The sequence below is a fragment of the Pipistrellus hanaki genome, assembly GCF_964339955.1.
Source record: "Pipistrellus hanaki genome assembly, chromosome: 13".
In the NCBI taxonomy this organism is placed as follows: domain Eukaryota; kingdom Metazoa; phylum Chordata; class Mammalia; order Chiroptera; family Vespertilionidae; genus Pipistrellus; species Pipistrellus hanaki.
Window position 1 is genome coordinate 27,607,284 of NC_140515.1, and position 27,446 is coordinate 27,634,729.

General features: G+C 46.4%; 1 protein-coding gene across 12 annotated transcripts in view; it reads right to left on the reverse strand.

Annotated features, from left to right (window-relative positions):
* Positions 1–27,446, reverse strand: part of ATP2B2 (ATPase plasma membrane Ca2+ transporting 2) — a 464,830-nt gene that overhangs the window by 288,801 nt on the left and 148,583 nt on the right. For 11 of the 12 annotated variants that reach the window (XM_084901914.1, XM_084901911.1, XM_084901909.1 and 8 more), the window contains one exon: positions 9,506–9,549. The exons of the other annotated variant lie outside the window; for it this stretch is intronic. The gene's annotated coding sequence lies outside the window, so the exon portion shown is untranslated. The remainder of the gene's footprint in view (positions 1–9,505; positions 9,550–27,446) is intronic. 12 annotated transcript variants of the gene reach the window in all.

Here is a 27,446-nt window from a genome sequence, read left to right on the forward strand (position 1 = left end):
AGAGATTTCCCCATGGAGTTCATTACTTCCTTTCCCCCTCCACCTGCTCCTCCCTCCTTCATGTCCCCTCTCATCAAGAGGCCCTATCGCCCACCCAGGGCCCTGCCCTCCTTTTCCCTCACAGTTGATCCTTCACCAGCCTTGCCACTCAACCTCAGAAAAGAACAGTGCTGCCCTCTGTTCCCACCTCCTGACTCCACGGTCTCAGTCTAAAGCCTTGGTCTCCATGACTTGGAAGTCACATTTTTCCTCTTCAGGATCTTCTGGTATTTCTCCTCACCCGTCCATGCTATAGCCAGACTGAGTTTTCTAAGATGCAAAATGACCATGTCACACCACTGTTTTAAAGTCTTCAATGCCTCTCACCTACCTGCAGGACTGAGTCCAAGCTCCTTTACCTGGCATTTGGAGCCTTTCATGATAGGACCCTATCGGACTCTTCTGCTAACTTTCCATAGCTTCTACTCAGGCCTGATGAGCCCATTATCACATAGGAACTCCTACTCAATCTTTGAGACCCAACCCAAATGGCCCCTTATCTGTAGTATATTCTCTAGCACTCCGAAGCCCAGTTAATCTTTTCCTGACTTAGACAGACCGTCTCCTTTCATACATCACATGACACTACAGTTATCTAAACAACCATCCTCCTGGCAAGACTAAGAGTATTTCTAGGTAGAGGCCTCATTCTCGTACTCCTCGAACCCCCTCATACCCAGCAGGGAACCTGGCATGTATATGGTCCTGGCAAAGAATGAGGGAAGGAGCACAGTTCCTTCGGGGAAGTCCTATAACCGCCTTGCTTTGGGTGCAAGCCAATAGCAACCTTCCTTCCCCAGAATTCTGGGCCACCTCAAGTGCAGATAGAGCCAAGTCCTGCTGCTACTTCATAGAATCACCAGGAATAGCTCTTGAGCTATTTCCTCCTTCAACCGCAGCAGCAACAGCTTTATCAGCTTTGTTTTTCTAGATGTCCCAGAGCCCATGGCTCCTTCCCAGTCTCCATTGTCCACAGCACCTGCAGCCCCTCACTTACCCTTCTAAGTGTGTCCTGGACCAGTGCTGACAGAGGAGCAAATCTCTCCGGTGCCCTGGGCTCTTCTGCAGAGCGAGCAGCTGTCCGGAGCTCTGGCTGCCAGCATCAGAGGCGGACAGAGCCACTGCTGCAGAGCCCGCAGCCACCCCCACCCAGGACTGCGGCTCTGGCAGCCGCAAGCAGCCTCTCGGCATTGATCAGTCCTGCTACTACGAGCCTCCTTGGCACGCCTGGCTGAAGCTGGGATCTTTGCAAGTTTGTGTAAAATGAGGTAGAAAATTAAAGGACTAAACTAAATTAAAAAAACACACACATCCATATAACTAAAGGTCATTGGTGAGGGCGGACATAAACCATTTGCCAACACAAAAATGTCACTGGATAGCGTGGAGGGAGGCCCTCTGACTGCCTATGCAAGGGGAGGGGCTGCAGAGGGAGTTCCAGGTAGCTGAAGGTGAACCCTATGAGAGTTAACTCCTTTGCCTACCAGGTTTTTGGTTTTGTTTTAATGGGAATCAGTATAAAATTCACAACATAATGAACAGCAGAACTCACTTGCAATTTCAGAGTCTTTTGATGTTTCAGGGCTGAGAGGTGAATATCACTGGGACACTACAATGCCGTTGGTCTGTTCATGGGTGAGTTCATGGCCAGACAGTGAATGACCCCACAGTGCTAGGTCACTCCTCAACCAACCTAGCTTCCTCCCTCCTAACCCCCCACTGTGCTGCTTCTGATGTCATCTCACATTCCCCATGGATTCATTACAGGTTTGGAAAAAGCTGTGACTCAGCCTACCCTCTCTGACCATTCCTGGTTCCTTTGTTTCTCCCTGTCCTCTCTTTTTGACCTTTTTATGTCTCTCTCATCTATTTATCTATGGACTCAATCTTAGGAAAAGATTCCACTATTCTAGGCTCTGGCCCAAGCTTTCCTTCTAGCCCTGACCAATCAGTTCTTTCCTCTGGACTCTTAAAGCTTCTCATTATTCTTTGCTTAGTTTTTGAGTGGCCGCATTTAGGGGCATTTCCAGAACCTTGGGATTTCCCAAGATTTGCCCAAGGGATTTCCAAAGTGGAGTCCAATGTGAGCTGCATCGGAGGAAAGCAGGTCCCTAGGGTTGCAAAGACATGGAGGAGAAAGGAGCGGCTGAGAGACTAGCTCAGGATCAGTGTCACACCAGCCTCACAGACTGAGGGTGTGCATACCCGGCAGCAGGAGGCAGACTCTTGACTGAGGCTTGTGGTCCTACGGACACCGCTTCCCATCCTGCTCTGGGTGCTTATTGACTGGGTCATCCAGGGTAAGTTACTTGGCCTCTCTGAGCCCCGGTCTGCCTGCATGTGAAATGGAGAGAGTGTTGGATGCTCACCCCTTTCAGAAGTGGTGCAAGTCTCAAGTGAAGTAGTGCCCACAAAGCTCTGGGCACAGGACTCGCAAATGGCAACTGCTCAAGAGATGTGCTTTCCTCTCTCCAAACTGCCCCTCCCAGGGGCTCATGGAAGATACATGCTTCCACTCATGTGCCCAGGGGGCTTCCGTTAAGGCAAGCCAGCCCGAGTCACTCTCCTGCCTGAGTTCTCACATGCCCCCATCGCACCTGAAATGAAGCAAAGTCCTCACTATCTGTCTGACAACTCACCTCCCTCCTTGACCTCACCTCCTACCACTTGCTCCCTGCTCTATTTCTTGCCATCCTGGTTCCTCCATATTCCCCAGACAGCCCAACCCTTCACCTGCCTTAGGGCTAGGCTTTTCCTTTTTCCTGGAATGTTCTAGGTCCTCATTCTTTTCATTCTAGTCCTAACGGCCACCTCCTCAGAGAGGTCTTCCCTTCCTACCCTCTAGCCCCTCCCCTCCTTTCTCTCTTCTCATTGGCTTTATTCTCCCCGAGAGCCTCCATGGCATTAATTATATGTGACTGTAATTGCTTATCATCCATCCCCCTTAGTAGAATTACAGCTCTATGAGGACAGGGCCACAGCCACTTGGTTTGCTGCTGTATTCCCAGTACTTGACTTAATAAATATTTGTCAAATGAATAAATATATGCTGCCAAGGAAACTGGCCAGGTGCAGGGAAAGCTTTCATACAAATGATCTAGAATCTTATGGAATCTCTTGCTTGCAGCTGGTTGTTATAGGCTTATTTACATAGATGTGGAAGGATTCACAATAGGACTATAAAGTTTAAACCCTTTCAAAAAACATGCTTTGTTAGCAAGTAGCAAACAGATGCTATGAAAGCAAAATGTGGCAGACCATTTACATCAAAAGTTACTAAGAAATTAAAGACAAAAAACACGATTGAGAAAAATGCACTGGACATGGAAATTCCTTACTTGGGGTTTACTCTTGTTTCTCCCATTTCTGGGTGACTTTGGACAAATGGTTCCTCTCTATGAGCCTCAGTTTTGTTACCTGCAGAATGGGAGAATGCTAACACCTCCTGGCCTGTGTCCCAGGGTCACTGCCAGAGTTATCTGAGAAGTAGATGGAGCACACCCATCAGATGTTATTTAGTGAACCTCTACCAGGGCAGGAAGTCCCAGGACATTTGAGCAAGAAATAAAAAGTGAGTACCGAGCAAATCTCTAGGAATAACGATCAATTGTCAGTTTCCCAGGAAAGGTTCTGAGAGAAGAGATTTTGCTGAATCAGAGGAAAATGCTGAAAACCAAGCTATCATGCATTGTGGGGCCAAGCTTTCTCAATGACTCATCCCCTCTACAACTCCAAGAGCCTGGGCTCAGTCCTGGGATCCAGCCTGGGCCTTGACACTGGGCCTCAGACCAGTGGCATCTTCACCTCCCTAGACTTTGAGAAGTCCTGCCATTCCTGTCCACTGACCTGCTGGGGTCCATGTGAGCCACAACCCCTCTGAGGGGCTGACATAGGACTACTGTGGCTCAACATGAAGTGAGTTTGGCAAAGGCAACCCCCAAATATCTCTGTGAATGTCCTCCTTTCTGCCCTCACCTAAATCCAAAACCTGGAGTCATTCTTGACTCTCTATTTTTGCCCACATCTTGACTGTCATTCTGTTTGGTCCACTTCTCACTACCCACAACCACCGAGTCCAGGCCAGCACCATTTCTCACCTGAACAACTGCATCAGAGTCCCAACTGACCCTTTCCATCGCAGCAGCCAGGGAAGTCTTTTAAGACAGAAGTCTATTCCCATCACTCCCTGACTACAGCCCTCCAGTAGCTTCCTGGTGCTCTTAGGTTAAAATCTAAATGCTCCTGACAACAGTGGCCTTACGATGCTGTCCTCCTTCCTTCAGCAGCCTCCCTCCTTGCTCCTTAGTGAAGCTCAGTTTCTGTGTTTCCAGTGCTTCTCACTCACTGCAGGACCTTTGCACAGGCTGTGCCCTTTGTAGGCTTCCCTTTTTCTCACCTCCATTGTGATCCATCATCTAACATCCATCATGAACTCCCTACTCAAGTGGATGGACAATTGGAAGCCATTTTCATCATAAATAAGTGCTTTTTTAAGGAAGCCTTCTTTGTCTCTACCATCCTCCCCCACTATTAAGCTCTCATAGCCTACTGGCCTCCTAGCATTCATCACGTTATAATTATTATGTTATCATCTGTTTCCCTATTAGGCTGTAAGCTCCACAAGGGTAGGGACCTTGCTTACTCCTCTCTTACCAGTGCCACACTCATAATAGAAATTCTATAATTTGTAAAATTTTATAGACTCACCCTGGAATCATATTTTAACCTACCTATACCCAATCACTGGTTTCCCTTACATCATCAATCTTGCCCCACAGACACTTGCTGAGCACCCACTTCTCAGCTGAGTGAGGCCCAGAGCAAACAGGAGGACGTGTAGACAGGTCCCCATAATATGGTATGCCAGTGCTCTAATTGGGGGAAGCCCAAGAGAAGGAGTGACTTCCTAGGAGGTCAAGAAAAGCTTCAAGGCAGAGAGGCTCCATAAATTGGGGCCTTAAAGGGTGCTTAGGAGTTTACCAGGTTGAGGGTGATTAGAGGAAAAGGCATGGAAAAAGGCCCAGAAAAATGAAATAGTACTAATAACATCTTCCCAAATCTCCCTCTGGAGTGCCTCTTATATATCTAGCACCTCATCCCAGGATTTCTGTAAAGCCTCCTAACTAGATTTTTCTGCTGCAGTCTCTCTTAGCTCTGTTCTCATTCTGTTCCACCTTTGCTCAAGAACCTGCTGTGGCTCCCTATTACCTTTCACCTTAAATCTAAGGTGCCTGCTTGTCACTGGATGCCTGCCTCAACTTCTACCTATTGCTCTCACTCTCAGTGACTTTTTCTTTCATTACCCACTGACATAATCAGCATTGCTTCCACTAATTCAACAACCACAACTTTCCATACCTGACTTGCTCATCTTATTCCTTCTCTCCACCATTTATTTTATAAATCAAAACCATTTTTGAGTTATGCTAAGAAAAATTATTTTTGAAGTCCATTTGAGTGATTTAATTGTTTATAGCTACCTCACTACTTCTTAGCATAGTAGAAGTGCGTGAGATTTTCTTAGTAAAATTAATTTTTGTGGGCTGGACTCTTTTGCTCTAACCTTCAGTAGCCAATTGGTGATTAACGGGCTCAGCTAGGAAGGGTTATACTTTTGCTCTGGGTCCTGCTGGAGAGAGGAGGTGTACCCCTTGCATTAGGTGTCTGTATTATACCTCCCTGGGGTCCCCTAGGCAGGGACAATGTCTTTTTCATTTACATTCCCCTGCTCCTACTCAAGCTTCAAGCTCTGTGCTCTGCAAAACAGATAGCCACAGTCACCAGAAGTAGGCAGGCTGCCCTATTATGAGCCGAGTTGTGACCCCAAAATTCATTTGTTGAAGCACTAACTCCAGCAGCCCAGCATGTGACTGTATTTGGAGAGGATTCTCTAAAGAGGTGATTAAGGTAAAATGAGGTCATTAGGGTGGACCTAATCCAATATGACTTTGGTTGCGGGCACATCCCCAGTAGGGGGTGTGCAAGAGGCAGCTGATCGATGATTCTCTCTCATTGATGTTTCTAACTCTCTATTCCTCTCTGTAAAAAATCAATAAAAAATATATATATTAAAAAAAAATTCAACTTATACCAAGTTGAATTTATAAAAAACAAAAAAACAAAAACAAGGAAAGATTAGGGCACAGACAACAGACAAGGGACGAACATGTGAGGACACTGGGAGAAGGTAGCTATCTATAAGCCAAGGAAAAGGGCCTCAGAAGAAACTACATTTGCCAACACCTTGATCTTGGCCTTCTAGCTTCCAGAACTGTGAGAAAATAAATTTCTATCACCTAAGCCACATAGTCTGTGGCATTTTGTTATGGCAGCCTTAGCAAACTCATACAGATCCCAAAGACAGTTCTAGGGATGGAAGACCACATGACATTGTCATTGGCTTTGGATAAAAAAAAGTTTTGAGAAAAAAAAACTCTTTTGAGTGGAAAATGCCAATATATGTTGCTGACTGGCACACACACATGCATATGGCAGAGAATTTTTCTTAACTCTAACTACTCTTTGTGATAATAATTTACACAGTGAACACCCCACTGTGGGACATAGGAAATGCAGAAAAGCACAGAGAAGAAAATAACTCCCCCACCCTCTCATTCTCTCTCTCCTTTTTCTACTTTGCTTACTTATGTCCTCTGTACCTATTTTTAAAAATGCAGTTAGGATTAATTTTGGCAATTTGCCTTTTAATTTATCACTGAAATCTGAATATTTCCCCCTAAGTTATTAAAAATTCATCTCAACCATCATATACAATGGCTGTCTAGAACCTTCCACTATCTGCATGTGCTGTAAGAGGCATCCCCATCCCTGCTATTCCCCATTTTTCACTGATAAAAACAGTGCTGCTATAAACAACCCTTGTCTTGGGCTATTTCCTCAGGGCAAATTCACTAAAAGTGGAATTACTGGTTACTCGCATTTTGAAAGAGAAAACTTTCTTAAATTCCTAAAATGTTCTATAAAGTTATGCCACTCTGGGGGTGTAACAACTTCTCATCACACACATTAAAAGCTCCCTAGAATCTATGTAATAATTTTAGACATATTTTTTAAAAAATACAAAAGGAAGAACAAAGAAAACCTACACTATATGGCTATAGTCAATGCCAGAAAGTGATATCCATCCCTGGCTATGACAAAGTTGCCCTTCAGGTTAAAGCCTGGTTACTTAGAAAGGGAAGGGAAGGAGGCGGTCTGGCTATAATCACAATACCCGATGGAGTGGGTATGCATTTTACAGGTTGGGAAACTGAGGTACAGAGAAGTACTCACTTGTCCAAGGCTACCTACAGTTTGGGAATGAAGCAGTCAGGACTGAAAGTCAGTTTTGCCTGGCTCTACGGCCAAGAGTTTAACCATTACACACACTACCCTAGGACAGGGTCTGTGGGGACAGGACGACTCCAGGATGGCTCCCAGATCCAGCTCAGATGTCCTGTTCCACCTTCTGATCTCACTGGCAACATAAGGCACTGGTGTGCAGGGATGGGAGGAGGCAGGCTGGTGTGTGCCTCACAGGCACATGAGCCAACAAGGCCCACCTGACCCCACCTGACCCCACCAGGTGATGCTCCACCTGCTCCTCTGGATCACAAATTCTCACTGACGCACTAACTGTTTGAGAGCAGCCACGGTGGTGTGACAGCCTAGAGAAGAATGTAGTAGCATGTCAGAGCAAGCATAGATAGATAAAGAGAGAAAGAATAAAACCCTGTGGTAAGAAGGACGTAAAACTGCGAACCAGTTGTTATCTGTTTTCCAACCTTTTTAAAAAGTGACGTTGCTTTCACAGGCATGTGTTGGAAAAAATTAGGTCTTTAAAGTCAGATGGACATGGGTTCCTATCCAGCCTCTCACCAGTTGAGACCTTGGGCAAACTGCTTCACTTCCCTGAGCCTTAGTCTCCTTACCTGCAGAATGGGGAGGAGCATTCTGTCTTGCTCTCGGGATGAACTAAAGAGATTCCCATCACACCCTTAGCTCTGTGCCTGTCATGGGGCAGGGACTCAGCAAATACAAGTTCCCATACAATTAACACCTTGCTGAGCCCTGGAAATGCAGTGTAGATAGGGCCCCCGCTCTTGGAGGAGCAGAGTGTGGAGAAGGAGAAACAGTTATATTCTGAGGTGATAAGCACTTTAACAAAGGGACAAGCCAAGGCTACATTATTTTCAGAAAATAATCTGTCTCTTTAGCATATGACCACAGGAAAATCAGAGGAGGAGGCCATATTCACTTTTGATAGATCTTTAATCCTTCCCTAGTATCACCTTTTACTTCTCCATCAAAAGTTACCTGTTCCATGTCCCAAATCCCCAAACCCTGCTATCTGCTGGGGCTCATCAGGTCCGATAATTTCTACAATGGACATGCGTGCCCATGGGTTGCTGGATCACTCCAGATAGCATTCAGGGGTGGGGGTTGAGGAGTAAAGTAACACATACTTATTACATAAAACTTGGAAAACAGAAAACCAAAATTGCTCATATTCTCATAAGTTAGAAATAACCACTACTAACCTACAGATGACATTTTAAAGGAAGCTTTTAAAGTGTTCTCATCTGCTCCTAAGGAGTGACACAGATGGTGGCAATTTGGGTGCTATGACAGGTCACGGGGAGGGGACTGGTTGGGGAAGGCTCTATTCTATCAAACATGGGAGCAAGCTTATTCCATCTAGGAATGAAGCCAGGTCCACACAAGCACACACCGTGAAGGACAATTTCTTAGACGTTGCTGGGGAAATAGTAGCCCTGGGCCACTGGCAGAACTCCCAGGAAGTGCCCCAGGCTAGGCGGGGGGAGCGGGGAGGAGCTGTGTCCCCAAATGTTCATTTGTAAATGGATGGACTCAACAGTCATTAAACTCCCAGGGGATAGGCCTCTTCATGCTCCCAGACTGGACTCAGGCCCTGGACACATTACTCCTCCTTCTCAAGTACCCCCTCCCCAAACAAACAAAACTTCCATGACGGCGTTAAAAGATAGTAAAGGATGAATGACTGGTATGATAGCCAGTCTGCACAGAAATATTGCTCTTTATCTCAAAAGGACATGTACTAATCCGAGTGCACCTCTATTTGGTAGGATATCACACCGAAGTAAAGATGACAACACCCAGGCTCTGTGGGAACTGGAAAGGGGAGAAGTCATACACGCGGGAAATATGTCCAAACTGCAGCTTCCAATCAGCTTGGCTCTTCCCCCTTCCTCCCTGCTACCTGCAGGCCCACTGGTTTTTGGGAGTGGCTGCTGAGAGCTCCAGGATTGGAAAGGTGGTCAGAGCAGCAGGGGTGGGAAGATAGGGGTGGCTAACTGCACAGACAGGTGTTTTTGCAAACCACTAACAGCTCTGGAGCTATTAACGACGCTGAAATGTGCACACAACTGTGGGTAAGGATCCTGAGTCCTTCCAAGTGAACCAAGGGTCTTGCTCAAACACTCACCTGTCTCCTGGGCTGCTCTCAGTCTGGCTCCAGGTGTGGGAAACCTACAAGCAAAAGAGATCAGAAAGGCCCATCAGAGGGGCTTGTATTTTATAGGCCACAAACTGGCGGCCAGGGATCCAGATCTGGCTATTTCAAACTTAATATTTGGTTGAAATTTTCATACTTGAACTGATCCCAGTATTTAGAAACCAAGGGATTTCATGCATTAGTCTCACTTTCTGAATCCCTTGGGGAGAGCTGCACCTCTGGGCCGAGTGCCAGCAGGATGCTGCAGGGCTGGATCCACATGGGCTGCCTCTGTAGACCCACAGATGCTCCTCTATCCCAACCTGTCTGCCATCTCCCTCTGGCCCCCACCTGGAGTTCAGCCCCTGCTCTGGTGTCTGCCCTTGACCTGGAAGCCCAGCATGTTCACCTTTTGGGTTTGCCTGGGCTCCACCCCTCCCTTCCCTTTTCCTGCTCCAGAGACATAAACTGAGAAATGCGGAGAGAGAATGCCAGGACTGCGCCTTGGAGAAATTCAGGGAAAGAAGATCGGGGCAGACTCCAGACAAAGCTTGGATGGGGAGCCCTGCTGCCCTCTCTCCAGGGTCCCTTTCCAATATTCCTGCTCTGCAGCTGTGGAGATGAATCAGACAGGGTCCTGAGTGTTTAATAAAGGACATTTTGACAAAGGCCTGGGCAGGAGAGGAGAAGTGAGGGTTCCTTTGCTACCACCCCTAGTCTGGAAGGGGGTGGGGGGAGAGAACGGTTTCCAGTGGGGAGAAAGGGTGGAGAGTGAATCTCAAGAGGCAAATGGCAGATGCCCAGCACAGTGGTCCTGTTTCTGTTCACCCACAGGAGCCTCAGGTCCCAAGGCAAGGCTAACCAGGTCCTCCCAAGTGTCAGGAGCTCGGTTCTAGTCCAAGGCCTATTAGTTGGTGCGAGCTTCTGTCCTGCTCACCTGGCCTGAACTCCAGTTTTCTGCCATATCCCCCAGTGCCTGCCTCAGCCCTGGCCCCCAGCATTGGGAGCTTAGCCCCAGTCCTGAGTCCCCCTCACTGCCTCTGCCTGTTCTCTTCCACTAGACACCCTTCAAAGTTCTTTCACTGTGGAGGCAGGCTGTTCCATTCTGGGAAAGACAGCCCAGCCCCGGTTCCCAGAGGTCCAGGTGCACAGCTCCGGCACGAGGCTGACACTGGTCACAGGACGCACAAAGTGGCCAGCGGAGGGCTCCCCTCCCCAAATCTCTTCTGGGAAAAGCACTAGCCTGACAAGAGGCAACCACATGCAGGGTTTCCTGGAACCCAGAGTCGGAAGTGACCCAGGAGATCATCTGCTCTGGTACCTACTTTGGTCAGAGGGTAAAACAGGCCAGGAAATGAGTGGAACTCGCACAGGCCACACAAGTGGATAGTGATAGAGCCAGTGCTTTGTCTGCCAAGCTGCCTCTTCCTCCTGGCCCAGGACACAGGAGGGCCTGGCTGTGTGAGGCGACTGATGTCAGGCTGGGCTTACTCGATTTTACAACATCAAGGGATCCCCAGTTCACTCACACCTGACCCCAACTTCCTGAGGCAGGCACTGTTAAGATTCCGTGTTATCGATGAGCAAATTCAGTCCCTGAGAAGTTACCTAACATCCTTAGACCAGCACAGTCGGTGAGTTCTGAGGCAGAGGCAATATCATCAGCAGTAGTAACTAGCATTGCCGATGAGGGTGCTTTCTCCAGGCTGGCCCTGTGCTGAGGTCCTCCAATACCTTATCCTACTGTTTGCTTGTTTGTATTAACTTTTTCCACTTGGCTGAAACATGGAGTGTGTGTGTGAATATATATATATATATATATATATATATATATATATATATATATACACACACACACACACACACACACACACACACACATATATTCAGTTTTATTGAGGCACAACTGACATATAACATTGTGTTCACTTAAGGCCGTGGTCGGCAAACTGGGGCTCGTGAGCCACATACAGCTCTTTGGCCCCTTGAGTGCGGCTCTTACACAAAATACCATGGCCTGGGAGAGTCTATTTTGAAAAAGTGGCGTTAGGAGAAGTTTAAAAAATTTGGCTCTCAAAAGAAATTTCAGTCGCTGTACTGTTGATATTTGGCTCTGTTGACTAATGAGTTTACCAACCACTGGTTTAAGGTGCAAAATGTATTGACCTGATATACTTAGTAATGATCGGGTCATTATATGTCATTACTACCATCGTGTTAGCTAACACCTCCATCACATCACAGCATTACCATGTCTTTGTTGTGATGAGAACATTTAAGATCTCTTAGCAACTTCAAGTGTGCATCTCGCCTAGTGTCAATTGGATAGGACTAGCCATGTGGCTATTCAGATGCCTCCTGACTGTTTTTGCTCCACACACTCACTTTCTGACCTTTTGTGGGCCTCTTCCTGACGTCTCAGGTTATGGGAGGCAGAGAGCTCAGCGTTGACCAGCTGTCACACACACCCTGTGATATTCAAGGGACCTTCCCAGCTTGAGTGGGCCTTCCTGCTGCACACACAAGGCCCTGAGCTCACACACATGAGCAAGGTCCTGGGCTGTGGGCAGTGAGGCCAGTGCCCCTTTGTTCCCCAGCGGGAACTGTTGGGATGAAAGATTGATGAGCAATCTGTCTTCACTGGTGAATTTTTAATTATGGAAGAAAGAAGACCCCAGCCCTTGGCCTAAACCAAGGCAGGCTGCTTCTTGGGTGTCACCACTGTTAAATTTCATCCACACAGACAACAGCTGTGAACCCTGGGTCCAAGTTTTTCTGCCCATAAATAAATGTGAGGGATTGAGATGGGGGTAATCGGTGGAAAAACTGCTGGGCCCCCAGCATCGGAAGTTCTAGAGCGACATGAGGGAGGGTAAAATCAGGACTCCTAAAGGTCTTGGAGAAATCAGACATAGGGGCAGTGGGTCTGGGAGTCTGGGGGCCATGCCAGCTGTCAGTCTGATTCTTGCCCTTCTACATTGCAGGTGCAGAAGGACTCACACCCTGGATCCTCTTACAGCCAACAAGCTAAGACAGTGCTGAGCATGGAGCCTTGTCACTGGGCAGGAGCCCCAACTCCAGCCTTGTAGACACAGGAGGGGCCAGGCTTCAGATCACTGCCCCAGGGACAGCAGGATGCTTGTGAGGTTATCCATGACTCCATTCTGTCCAATTTCACAAGCCAGACACTTAAGGAGACACAAAGGCCTGGGTTCAAGTCTCTGCATCACTTACTGGTCCATGTTTTCAAGCAAGTCACTTCAACCTCCTTGAGCCTCAGTTTTCTCCTCCATAAAATGAGGTTAGAAACAGCGACTGAGTGGAGAAGGTAAATGAGAAGGGGAAACACTGAGTGCTGTGCCTGGCACGCAGTAAATTCCTGATAAACATTTCTGTAAAAAAGAAGACTAAAGCACCAGCTCTGCTCTCACACTGGCTAAAAACAAAACTAACAATAAAATGACACCTAGGGCAAGAATTTGGGTGAGAGATCATTTTTGACTTAGAGGCTCCAGTGCAGTCAGGCAAGGCTTCCAGGAAGAGAGAACCTGGAAAATGCACTTGCAAGTGCTTGCATCCTTTGTGAGTTCAGGGACCAATCTCTCCCTGTGGGAAGCCTTGCCCAGCCTGAAGTTCTTTCCAGGCAGACTGGGCATCGGTGAGTGCACATCTGATTTGCAGTGGTATTACTGTTTAGACAACAAAGCCTGGGTCAATGCAACCAGGGGCCTGAGGCTTTCCAGCTCATATCCCACCTCCTCCAGGAAACTTTCCAGGACTGCTTCAGTCCACATGGATCCCACTCTTCTCAGGTGCCACTAGCACTCAAAGCACAAACCACACACCCTAAAGAGCCTTTATGCAGGGAAGGAGCCCCGGGTTTTAGTCCTAGCTTGGCCCCCTGCTTCCTGTAAAATATTGGGCAAGTGCCAGCCGCTCTCTCGGCCTCAGTTTCTTTTATCTGTGAACAAGGGATTTGGGCTAGACTAGAGTTTCCCAGGTGATACCAGGTATCACTCCCTGATACCAGGGAGCACTAGTCTTTTGAGAGGCTCCTGAGAACACGGCACCATGTTTCATGCTGGATCCATCGCCTTCCTAGTAGATTTCAGAAAGCAATGACTAAATAGATCAAGGCTCTGCTAAGTCCTGCAACATAGAAGTTAGTTTCTTTGCTTGACTCAGCATTTCCCAAACTACCTTGACCTTGAAACATTTCTTTGAGTAATGTCTATTGACACACCACAAAACTAGCATTCCTCAGATCCCACTTTGGGAGGGAACACTAGTTTCAAAGATCTCACAGGTACCTTCCCGCTCTGTCAATAGGGGATTTAATGAAAGTCTGGGGTGTGGAATTTTACTCTCTGGGTAACTTTTCCAAAATATCTGCTTCATTTCTGGCCAAGATGGGAGGGCACCCCTCTCCAGCTCCCACAGCAGCCACCATGTCTGGATCTCTAGCACAACAATCCTTGCGCTGCAGTCGGGGGTAAGTCTCCTGCAGTGGACCACAAGCATTTGAGGGAGGGACCATATCTGGACACTGAGGTGTCCCAGGGCTTGACAGTGTGTGCTCAATAAATATTTTTGAATATTTAGCATATTTGACAAATATTGATAGTATGGCCATGGCATGTACCAAGAGGGCCACAAGCTATAAATAACCTACAGTGCTCTCCTGACCATGCCAGTTAGTTGAACACCAGCCTGGAGGGAGGACAGAAGGAAGAAAAAAAGGAAGAATAAAAGGAAGATCGGAATTGTAAGAACTGCATGAGAGAATATACCTGTTACCTGGAGAGGAAAAGCAATTCCTAAGGCAACCCAAAAGCTGTGTTTTTAACCTTTCCCCACTAGGGGCTTCTCTGACTTGGCTGTTCAGATCTGGGAGTGTGGTCTGGGGGCTGCAAAGACCACCCCTCCATGCTATGGGCCCCAGCTGGAGCCAAGGCCTCTTTGTTCTCAACAGAGTTGGCAGCAGCTTTAGTATTTCAAATATCCTTCTGAAATCTGAGTCCAAAATGGAACATTTTTTTCAAGTAAATAATACCCTTGATGTTAGTTTTGCTGCAGCAGGCTCAGCAACCCCCCAAACTCAGAGGTGAGGACACGCAGGGAGCCATCAGAACACTAGGTAATCCAAACCCTGAACCTTCTGGCTCCATCTGCCAGATCACCTGCCTTCCAGAGGCACGAAGAGTTATGAGACACTTCAGGCACTGGCATATCTAAGAGACATACTGTTTTCTGATCAAACCTGATAATGCCACAGGGAAATGCAGAAAGATCACACTGTGGGGACCCTATACTGTCATGGGCTTTAGGGACCTTGGGTGAGGGGTGATAGAGACAGGATGGAGAAGTCTGGTGGCTGAAGGTAAAATCGGAGAAGGTCAGGGCCCTCTGAGTGATGGGCTGCACCTGATGCCTGCTAAGCACCGATGGGCTGGCTTCAGATTTCCATATTGGTTTCCCTCCTCAGTCAGGATTTGAAGTAGATACCACCCAGTTTGAGTTACAGAATCTGGCTCACGGCCTCCTGACCCTTCTGTGAGGCCTACGGGAACCGTGTGACTTCTCAGGAGGGTCAGGCCCAGGGCACATGCAAAGGGCTCGGAAGGGAGTAGCCAGGACAGCATGTGAACCGAAGCTTCCTCTTGGGCAATGTTTCCCCTCCTGCACAAGAGTGGCATCTATACTCAGACCCTCATCCCCACCATCACTCCAGGATATTGAGGCACACTGCAGGGAAAACGCTCCCAGGGGAGAGTCCGAGGTGACTTTTACCACCTCTCCAATACTTGCTAAGTTCTCTTCTAACCAAGAACAGGCAATGTCTACCTAGGATTTAATCACACTAGTAGGAAGCAATGTCTACCCAGAATTTAACCACACTAGTAGTTTGCCTCCTTTTTAACAATTTACAGTTACTTTTTATTTATAACAGTTATTACGATATTTTCCCATTATGGTAGCAGTAAGGTTTCATTCTAAAATTTATTTAGGTTAAAAAAAAAGTGAGCTCATTTGAATAAAGACATCAAGTACTTTCTAGTGCAGGTGATCTAATCTACAGGTGTGGAGGGAAGTGTATGAATGACTGGAGCCTGGGAAACATGAATCTAGACCAATCTGCCCATATCACAGATGGGTGCATTGAGTCCAAAGGGGAGCAGGCTTGCTTGAGCACACACAGCAAGAGCTGGAATGAAGAACTCAGGGTGAGGGGCAGTAGATTCTTTCTGCTTGTGAAGCCCAGCTGTGAACACCTCCCTCAGTGTGGTCCTCACAGCGCAGGGAAAATGTGGCCTCATAGCTGTGCTGTTTCCAGGACACTGGGGGCTCTACAGGGGAGAAAACTGAGACTTACTGTTTTTTCCCACAGAGACAGTCACAGAATTGGTGTTCAGAGAGAACCTGGTAAAAGGGCTGCATGGGTGAAGGGGTTGGTAGGTAGATGGATGGATGGATAGGTGGAGGGATGGATGTAAGGATGGCTAGAGAGACAGATAAGTGGATAGATGGAGATATAGATGAAAAGAGAGGGGATGAGAGGAGACATGAATAAATGGTTTGACTGATGACTTAGGATCTCTCTCCCACTTCACCCATTCAAGGGTATTTTCCATCTGTTAGAGAACTAGCAGAATTTCTCTAAGAGAAAAGAATTGATGGTGAAATTTCAGGTACCACAACAGACTGGTAGAGATAACCTTCCACAGTTTCCATTTTGCCAGCAAGACCTTGAAGCAAAGGTGACAACAATGTCCAGAAAGCCAGAGGTTCTGCTTCTCATTTTGTTTTTAAAACTCTCTGACCTTGGATAATAAAAACAATAATAATCATATAACTATTGCTGTCAACTTTCATTGTTTGCAGTAATCATGTTCTACAAAACTGAATTAGTGAATACTGAAACCTTGTTCCTAGGGGAAATACATGGTTAGGTTCCTGCAAACCTCTATTCACAGCCTTTTCATCAATTTACCAACACATAACTTTGTTTTATCTATGTTTCTGTGTAAAGACACCTTATTTAATATCTACTGTTGACTCATTAACATTGAACTCATGGTCAGCCGTGCTATAACTCACACCTGAAGAAAGCTCATCTGACACACTCATTTTCTCCATCAGAGACATCACAACCTTCTTGGCTTTGGAACACTAGACAGCATAGGGTCATTTAAAATAGCAAAATAACCAACAAAGAGTGCAAAAATAAGAAAAAGAAACGTGGCACCAAGTGGACTGCAAAACAGCGTACTTGTTTACATATGAGAGCTAAGATAAGAAGGCAGAGCGACACCTTGTCTGGCCTCAGCTGGGAATGTGTGGACTGGGGGACTCAACATTTTCACTGCTCTGCGCATGTTTACAATGACTGAGAAAGCACTGTGTGGATTTGGAAATTACAAACAAATTTCAGCAAGTAGAATATAATAAGTAACATGGAATCTGTAAAGAATAACAAATGACTGTATTATCATTCATTTGTTGATTCCACACATTTTCACTGAGGGCCTCCCATGTGCCACGTGCCCATCAGGGGCGCAGAGTCTGCTCTCATGGAGCTGAGCGGTGCTGCACACCAGGCACTGTGCAGCCTCCCCCGTACTTCCTCTTGCCCCACCACCCTGTGGTAGGCACTGTCGTTTTCCAGAGGAGAGGGAGAGCTCTGGTTGCAGATGGAGTGTCCCAATTGGGAAGTGGCCTTGGGGAGATGGAAAACAAGGGTGCTTCTTTTGGAGTCCAGTTTCACAACCCCAGGCACATACACCCTCATTCTAAAAACTGATTTCACACCAGATTTCTTAAAATCCTGTTCGTTTCCCCCTGCTTGCCAAGTAAGCAGTTCAGCTCACAAACTATATTAATCCATGGCATAAATTTATTTAAACAAAATATTGCCAAGTAACGCAAAGGCAGAAATCCTCTTACAACCCACATGGGTATTGATGCTGTGCATTGAGGGAGGGCTGAGCTTCTCAGCGGCTGATTGTTAAATACCCTGAACTCTGGAGCAGAGATTCCAGGCAGGGTCATAGGACAAGCCCAAGGTCAGAATGACCACTGGCCATGGCGAGGGGTGTGGGTTGCTCTTTGCTTGCTGGTTTCACTGTGAGCCTCTGGACCCTCATAGACAATGGAGAGCAACCCTTAAGTGCTGGACACGTTTTTAGTGAAAACCAGCTTTATGATTCTATTTAACTTCCCCAAGCCCCAAATACTGCATTTAAGGCTTTATAAAGCACTTTCACATCCATTGGCTAAGTCCATTCCCTACCAGCTGAGGAGTAGGTGGGCTATCAGCCCAGTTTAGAGATGAGAAAGGACAGGCTCAGGGTCGGGGGACTAACTTGGCCTGTGTCACACACACAGCTGGGCAGGAGGCAGATGGAAATTTGATCTATGTCTTTTATCTCCCAACATCACAGTTTTACAACTACTTCCTCAGGTTGAAGAAGAAAGGCTTATTCCTTTCAGTTGATCAATTCCAAACAGGAAAAAGTGTTTCAGAGGAATAAAGCAGCAAAGGAGGAAGTAATGGTTACTTGAACAGCCCCTAAGCCATAGGAATTAGTTTTGCAGCCCAGCCCTGAAACTTGTTACTGGAGCAAGTTACTTCCTCTCTCTGGTCTCATTTCCTGGAGCAAGTTACTTCCTTTCTCTGGTGTCAGTTTCCTTATCTGTAAATTTGTAAAATAGTATCTTCCTCAGAGAGTGGGTGAAAGGATTAAATGAGTCAATATTTATAAACTGCTTAGCACAGAGATTTCCACATAGTAAATGCTATATAAAAATTTTTTTAATTAAAAAAAATTAACCTAGGCATATATCAGAAGGGAAAGCAACTGCCAATTTTGTTGCTACCCCAAATTTTTTGTTTCTTAATTCAGTGAAGTACATGTTGATTTGTTGTAATTAACCCTGCTGTTAATAGCTGAGTGACAACTACAGGAACTTTCCTACCTACAGGAACTTTAAGTAGGAACCAAGTTATATTCAGATTCTTCACATAAGTATTGTGGACCCATTTTATAGATTAAAACTCCTGAGGCACAGAGAGGTGAAGTGGCTTGCTCAAATTTACACAGCTGGTAAGTGACGGAGCAAGATTCAAATCCAGTTCCATTCAGCAACAAGGCCTGTGCTGTTAATCACTCTGCCTCCCATCTAATCAGTGGTACGCAAGCTCCTACTGAGACCTACTCCTGGAGGTCAGACTTCGGGGGACAAGGTCTTTGTCAAGGGTCTGCTGTAGACACAGCAGGACAGATCACACAGAGTGTATCCCACCGCCCCCTCCCCTAGCCTTACATAGGGCCAGGCAGCTCAGAAAAAAACAAAACAACAAAACAACAACAACAACAACAAAACAGGACTCCATATTCCATGAATGATGGGCTCTGACTCCCTTAAAGGAGAGGTATTGGGTATTGGGTCCTCTGCCTTCTAAACAAGAGGACAGAAATGGCTCCATGTCAAACACAGTTTCAGGATTAAAATTGCTGGCCACTCTTCAGATGGTGCCAGAAGATTTAACATGACTTGCTGTCAATTCCCCCATTTGTTTCTTATAGAAGAAATTTCTGGAGTGCTGTATTTCTCACACTACATGGTTTGAACCCAAAGCTAAAATATTGTCTAACATCTAGAGAGAGAATGGACTTTGAAGTTAATGTGGAGCAGGCCCAGGAGGTCCCTCTTGGGTCAGAAGATTTGGGCTCAGCTGCTATCTTGCTGTGTGACCTCAGGAAATCCTATCCTTCTCTGTGCCTCCTGAGCATGGACAGCAGCCACAAGCTGAATCCAGCCTGCAGATGATTTTTTGTTGTAGGTGAACTATTGGATGGCATTGAACGTGACTGTTCCCTGACACAATGAGATGGCACCTGAATCCTTACTGAATCAACCTGGGATCTTCCACTACTAGGTACTTATTACTTTAGTACTTTTAGCTATATAGTGTTAACTGCAGGCAAAATGCTCCTTCCAGGTGCATATGGCAACTGAGGCCCTATGACTTGCTTATGGCTCACTGTTAGCTGGTGGTGGTGGCTGCATGGTGAGACCCTGGCTTCCATAGTTTTAATATCTGCCATAGCACTGTATTCCAAAGTGATCCTGTGAGGGCCCTATCCAACTAAGCTTGGGAGACAGCCCCAGGGTGGCCCATGCCTCTCCTCCCCTCAAGAAATGTACTTCCATGGCCTCTTAAAGAAGCTCCAGGCCAGTGCCCAAACCCCAAGCAATTGAACAAGCTCCCCAATACTCTAAAGAGCCCCCAAACATTCTTTCTGTGGCCTTGAGGAAACATGTCTTTGGGATCACTGTGACATAAAGAAAATATAAAATGCATCCCTTTGGGAGCTTCCAAATCATAGGCTTTGGCTCAGCCCCCTGCCTCCAGAGGGATGGGCTGTTCTCTTCAAGGAAGAAGAATACATGATTATCCTTTCAGCCTCTCCCCATCTCAGACAAGCCAGATCATCCACAAGGACCTGTCCTCCTAGTCCCTCCCCTGTGAGCCCCTCAGCAGCCAGAATGCCACATGAGCAGGTCATGCGTGTGCTGTAAGGCTTTGCCCTTTGCCAAAACAAACTGCTCCACTTTCCCAGGAATGAGCTTCAGGTCACTTTGTCAAGGGGCAGGTTGATCGGGAAGCCCTGTTATATGTGGATTTAAGACTCCTGTCAGGAGGCTGGAGGTTTGAGTTGGGTGTGTAAGGGAGACACAGCAGCATGAGGCTGTTGCAAATGAAAAGGGAGATGATCCTTCCATGTAGTTCCAGGGACCCCTTGAGTGGAAACTAGAGGGGGGCAGGCTCTACACAGCAGAGGACAGGGCCTTCCAACACTCACAGGATCACAAGGTGAGCGTCCACAGGAATCAGTGAGTGCTCGCCAGCCCGGTATGTGGAAGGCAATCGGGAATTGTGGGCACTGTGGGGGCTTGGAGAGTGGCCACCCCTCAGCTCAGGGATGCCTGAGCTTCTAAATTTTCAAGAGAAGTTGGAAATTCAGGTTTTCCCATGACATCTCCCAATTTGGGTCATTAAACCAGTAGATGAGATTATGTAATATACACAAAATTAAACACAATTCACAGAATAAGCCTGAAGACCCTCCTCTCAGCCCCCAGGCCAGTTTGGAGGCTCTGATTAAGAATTTCAATGGTTAGGAATGTTGCTGGTCAAGTAATTGGGGAGCAGCTCTGGAACCACATTCAGTTCCCTTTCCTCCACCGATGACATCTGAGGACACCAGACAATACAACTAACTCTGGCTGTTAGGTGTGTGCCCAGTAGTGAAGCTTCTTCATCCCACCCCTGTGCCATTTTTCCTGTGTCCTCTGCCTTCTCCAGTGTTCTGAGCACTGGACATCACAGGGACAGACAAGAATCAGAGGCTGCTGTCTAGCACAGTCTGCCATAATTTAGCCTTGGTGGAAAATTCCACTGTCTCCGCCTAGGTAGCACTTTGCATGCAGTGACAACACAGCAGCCACAGGCATCCTGCCACAAGGCCCTGTTCTTCCTTGACAAGGATGCCCCCTCCCCCCCCATCAGACCTCCTCATCAATCCCTGCCAGCTTTGCACTGACCAGGCAAGGCCTGCCTCTGTAAATAGTCCCCAGGGTGTTTCACTGAGCTGCTCCAGCCTCAGCTCAAAGAGATTCCTGCTGGTAGGAAGGCTGTGGGGTGGCTCTTAGCATCACTCACAGGTCTTCCTGCTGGCCTCCAGGGCACATGGGCAAGGGCAAAGGACCCTTTGGAGGCACCCAAATCAATGCTCTGGGCCCCAAAACCTGCACAAGTGCTCAGAGACACAAATTATACCACTTAGCATCTGGGAGACCTCCCATAACTCCAGCCTCTAGAAAGGGGTTAAAAGTCCCATGTGGGTCAGGGTGTGGATGAGTCTGAGGCACAAGTGCTGTTCCAGTGTAAAGCCCAATTCCTCTTCTCATGGCCTATGAGGGCTCTCCTGGCATCAACTCCCTCACTCTTGCCAATACAGTGACAAGTTGCTTTGCTCACCCAAACACTCTCTGCTTCTGACTGCCAGGGAACCTGCAAACAAGAATGTGAGGTGACAGCAGGGGAGGCTGGGCCACTTCCCGGGAAATGCACAGGGCTGGTCTTCAAGGGCTGGCTTCATGCCAACACCACCTTCCTGGGCTGGAGAAAACTAGGAAATGAGCTCACTCAGGCAGAGGGGCCCAGATGCCTAAGACCCCAGGAAGATCAGGAATAACTCTAGAACAGGGATTGTTCTAAAAACAAAGTTGGTTCATTGCTTTCCTGATTTAAACTGCTCAGTTTCCACTTCCAGCCAAGATGGAGTAACAAAGACCAATTCATCCTCATGCCTGCAAACAATTAAAAATGGGCAAAACATACAAAACGATGATTTGTTTGCAACGAGACATCAGACAATGACAGTAAATGATAACTGAGGGATGGAAAATATGAGGTGAACCTAGTGACGGCCTCAGCTTACTACCTTAAGAGGTTTCCAGGCCACTCAATGCTCAGGAGGGAAAACAGGTAGAACCTTGCGAACTCTCTGAATTGAGGAGATGGACTTGAGAGTCCAGGACTGAGAACTAGAGAGATGAGAGCAGTGCAGAAAGAGAGATCTCTGGAGATCAGCAGAGGGTCTTGAGTGAGGAAACTAGAAAATGAGCTCACCCAGGCAGAGGGTCTTAGATGCCTAAACCCCGGGAGATCAGGAATAACTTCTGGGGAAAAAACACCCAAAGGATTAGAAGGAACAAAGCCTGGCTCTCAGGTAGGGCTGGAAGTAGTGCCTGTTGCCACCAGCCAGACTGGAAAATCTCAGGATTTGTGGGACATTGAGTTAAGGAAGGGTCTTGCCTGAGGAGAGGGGAATAATGAGCCTTACACTGAGCACTGCTCTGGGCCCATCTCACAAATATTCAAAGCCAGACCCAAAAGGATCAAACTGCTTCCAAGTAGCTTACCTGCATCTCAGTTAAGCTCAAGAATATTAATAGGAGCACAAAAATATCTAGCACCCAATAAGGTAAAATGCAGTGTCTAAAATCTAATAAAAATTATCAGGAATGCAAAGAAGAAGGAAATTACAATCATAATGAGAAGATCAGTCAATCAGAACTGACCCAGATTTCAGAATGAGCAGATAAGGACACAATAACAGTTATTATAACTGGATTCTACATGTTCCAAAAGTTAAGTAGAGATAAAGAAGATACAAAAAAGATACAGATTGAACTTCTAGAGATGAAAACTACAATGTGTGAAATTAAAAAGACACTGCATGAGATCAATATCAGACAGTGTGGAAAGAAAGATTAGTGAACTTGAAGACAGCAACAAAAATGAGAAGAGAGAATAAAAAACTGAACAGAACATCATCTAGCTGTGGGACAATGTTAAGTGGCCTAACATCATACACTCACTGTAGTCCTCATAGGAGATGAGAAAGGGAGGGAGTGCAGAAAGAAATCTGAAGAAATAATGGCTGAAAATTTTCCAACATTGGATGAAAATTAAACACACACACACACACACACACACACACACACACACACACGAAACCAAAGAATCCCAAGCACAAGAAATATAAAGAAAACTGTACCAAGTTTCATCCAAGTAAAAATTCTCAAAACATGGGATAAAGACAAATATTAAAAGCAGCCAGAATAAAAGATACAAAAAAAACATGATGATGGATTTCTCGTGGTGAGATACATAAGTGAGAAGACAGTGGAGCAATATCTTTAAAACCCAGAAAGAAAAATAACTGTAAACTATCAGCAAACATATCTTTCAAAAACAAGGGTGGAATAGACATGTTCAGACACACAAAATCTGATAGAATTCATCACCAACAGTGATACTATAGGAAATGCTAAAGGAAGTTTTTCAGACAGAAGGAAAATAATATCAAATGGGAATACAGTTCTTTTCAAGGAATGGAGAACGTTGGAAATGGGAAATAAATAGTCAAATATAGAAGGTTTTAAAAAATTATTCAAAACTTTAAAAAAATATATTGACTGTTTATATAAGAATAATAATAAGTAGTGTGGTATTTACAACATACACAAAAGTAAAGTATATGACAATATTAATACAAAGATCTGGGGGAGGAATGGAAGTATACTATTATAAGATATACTATATACAATATGTAATGTAACATATCACTTGAGGATAGACTGTGATAAGTTAAAGATCTATTCTATAAATCCTAAAAGAACAAAATAATAGAGCTAATAAATTAACAAAGAAAATAAAATCATAAAGACATTCAATGAATTCAAAAGATAGCAGAAAAAGAGAAAAAGGGAAACAAAGAACTGATGGGACAAATAGCAAGATGAGAGATTTAAAGCTAACCATATCGATGATCACAATGGATGTAAGTGGTCTAAGCAGCCCCAATGAAAAGGCAGAGATTGTCAGATTAGTAAAAAAGCAAGACACAACTCTGTGCTGCCTCCAAGAAATGCACTTCAACATAAAGACAAATATGTTCAAAACAAAAGATGAAAAAAGATATATCACCATCAAAACTGAACCTATACAACTTGCAACCCAAATGATCAAAGACAAGTCAGGGTGCTCCTAACAAAAATTATTGCAACAGGCCACTGAGCACTGCAACAGGGGACACAAGAGCCTTTGAATCTCACAGCTGGAAGACATATTAGGGTTCTAAGTGTGTACTGTGCTAATCATTACACCTTCCAGCCACATCGGGGCCATTCGCTTTGAGAAGGGTGTTTTCTAAACCAGTGTTAAGTCCTGCACCCCCATTCTCTCCCACCTCCCCTGGGAGACACACTGGCAGAGCTCAATGATGGCTGTTCACATTCTGTTTCAACCTACAAAAGAGTGCCTGGGAGGTGCTGCGCCATCCCTATTTGGCAGATGAGAAGCTGTACCAACTGAGGAGCTGGCAAAAACCCACATTTTGCATCCTCCTCTAGATCTGCCAGATGGAAAGGTTGAGTGAAGGTGCTGCTTCAGGGCCAGAGGCCAAGAGAGAAACTTTGAAAACATCTGACGGTTGTACTTTGTCACCAGTGCTTACCTGGGGACAAACAAGGACAGAGAAGTATTTTCTCATCCAGACATACTAGTAAGTTTTTTGGGGCAAAGATGATGGTCCTCCTCTTGTTCACAAGGCAGTGGAGGCCATAGGGAGGGTCTTGCACCATGGATCATGGCTTTAGATGACATCAAGCACAGGTTCAAAACACTCACCAGTCAACAGCAGAGGATACTGTTATTAACCCCATTTCAGGATGAGGAAGCTGAAACGCAAAGAGATGAAGGGATTTGCCCAAGGCCATATATTCAGGACCTATAAACCAAGTACATTTTCTATCCCACTCAGATTTAAAAAAAAAAAAAAAGTGACAGCTAGAAATTAGCACGATGATAAGAGTAAACAATAAAAAGATTACAGAGCACTCATCTGTGTCAGCCACTGAGCTGTCCTTCAGACACAGTATATAATTGAATCCTTGTCACACACCCAGCAGCATTTACCTCAGATGGCTCACATGAGAGACTTTAGAGTGTGGGTGCAGGGTGGAGGGGGTCAAAGGGGGAAGAAAAGGAGACATCTGTAATACGTTCAACAATAAAGATGAATTTAAAAAGAAGTAAGAGAAGTGAATGCAGGCAATATTTGCAAGGAGTAGATTGGGATCCTGGAAGGGATGCTAAGGTATCCAAAGGACTAGCAGTTGGGTGGAAGGTTACTACCTCACCTAAACTTGAAGGGACAAGGAGAAATAGGGTCAATGGAGTCCAGTGACAGTTGGAGCCATAGCAGAGGCCTGGAAGCAGAGAGGGAGTGAGGAAGAAATACCACTCCCTCTCCTCTCCTCCAATCCTCCCATCTCCTGCTGGTGCCTCCTATTGGCTGAACCCAAGCTAAAGTGGAGGGCACCTCTGCACAGGAGCAGTCCCTGGGGGTCAGATTCCCATATCACAGAGCAGCAGGGTGGAGAGTGGATCTGGGTAGGGCCAGAGAGTGACTAACCATCCTGATCTTCCTAGGGACTGTCCATATCTTAGCACTGAAAGTCTTGCATCCCAGGAATCCTGTTAGTCTCAGGCAAACTGGGATGGGGTGGCAGGGGGAGGAGGGGTGGAGAGGGAGGGTAGGTACTCTGGTGGACTGGCATATGGTGAGGAGTCAGCACACTGGCAATGTTCTCATTTCCCTTATACAGATGCAGAGTCTGAGGGATAAGGGGCTAAGTCACTTATCTCCACAGCAAGGCAGCAGGATTTGACCTCACATCTAAGGGACTCTTTCACCATATAGGGCTTGCTCTGAAGGTGGGAAATTATTTGGCCATTGTGCCAAAGGTTAGGACAGAGGACTCAGGTGGCCCCAGGGGAGAAAACAGTTCCCATGAAGACTGGCTTTTGTCTTCCCTGTCAAGGAGAATCACCCTCAGACTACAAACTCCAGAGGGGAGTTGGCAAGGGGGTGGTGCTGGCCTGGGAGCAATTGGTTTCTCTAGGGGTCATCCAGGGGAAGGGAGGGCCCTGTGACATGACCTCTCAGTGGTTGTCTGGGATACGAGGAACTGTGGGAGGGCCTGAAGGCAGGAGAGGCCAGAGGCTGCAGGGAGAAGCAGTGACCTTCCGGGGGATTCCTGGGAGATTCAGCAATGGAGGAGGAGAGCAAGGCCTGGACATCCTCAGCTTCCCCCTCCCTCCCCCCACTTCTGTCTGGAATATTCCTGCCTCTTGGTGTCTCACACAGGGATCTCTGAGCAGAGAAACAAGAACTGTGTGTGTGTGTGTGGGGGGGGGGGTGAGAAGTGGGGAGGGGAGGGGAGTCTCTCTTGATGCTTTTGAGGAAATGTTGCAGAGAGGAGGACCATGTCACAGTATAACAAAGGGATACTTAGTGTTTGGATGACCTAATGAATTTGGAACTGTCAACTAGAGGAGCGTCTTTGACAGCACGTTTCTGTCAAAGGGGACTTCAACATGTTGATCAGTGATCTGGATGAGAATGTTAATGGCTTCCTGACCGACAGTGTAGACATGTGACTCAGGGCAGGGAGGACTAGGGAACCCCTAGGGTAGGAAGCAACCTCAGAGCCTCAAATGAATTCAGAGAAACCAACAACCTTGGGACCATAACCGAACAAAAGGAAACACACAGAAACAGAGCAGGATCCACTACAGCAGGGGTGCAAAGGTGAAACGTTGCAGCCAAAAAAGCGAATCTCCCCTGGGACTGGTTGACTAGGGAGGCAGTGTCTTAACCTGGGATTGCAAACTCAGGCCCTCTAGGGGCCAAGTACATGATGAGTAAGGAAGGATGGGTGGGGACCACAGCAAGTACACAGACCCAAGTGTCCGGCCTGTATAACCCTGCAGAGCCCTGTGCTCACATACCACCAAATAATCTATTTATATGTTTAAAGAATACATGATTTTTCATGATGCAGGAGGCCCACTCCTCTGGAAATTATCACAGGTATGCACAAAGATTTAGCTAAAAAGAGATGCGGCATGAAATAATGCCTGAGGCCAATCTATCTTGAGTAATTGCTATGGTGGGTTGGGTGCTTTACATTTGTGACTGCAAGGGCTCCACACAGAGCCATGGCCAGGGAGGGAAGTAGCTCTGATCCCCCCACATCACCTTTATATGGAGGAGGCCTGGCAAAGGTGTGTGGCCACCTGGGGCAAAGATCTTGCTCTCTAATGCAATTTTCCTCTAACAGGAACCATAGATCCTTAGAGAAATGGCTAACTGCAGGGCTGGATTCATGGTGAGTCAGGAGGAACATCTTGTGAGAGAGAGAGAGAGAGAGAGAGAGAGAGAGAGAGAGAGAGAGAGAGAGAGAGAGAGAGAGAGAGGCTTGTCACAAGGACACAAACACCATTTTATAG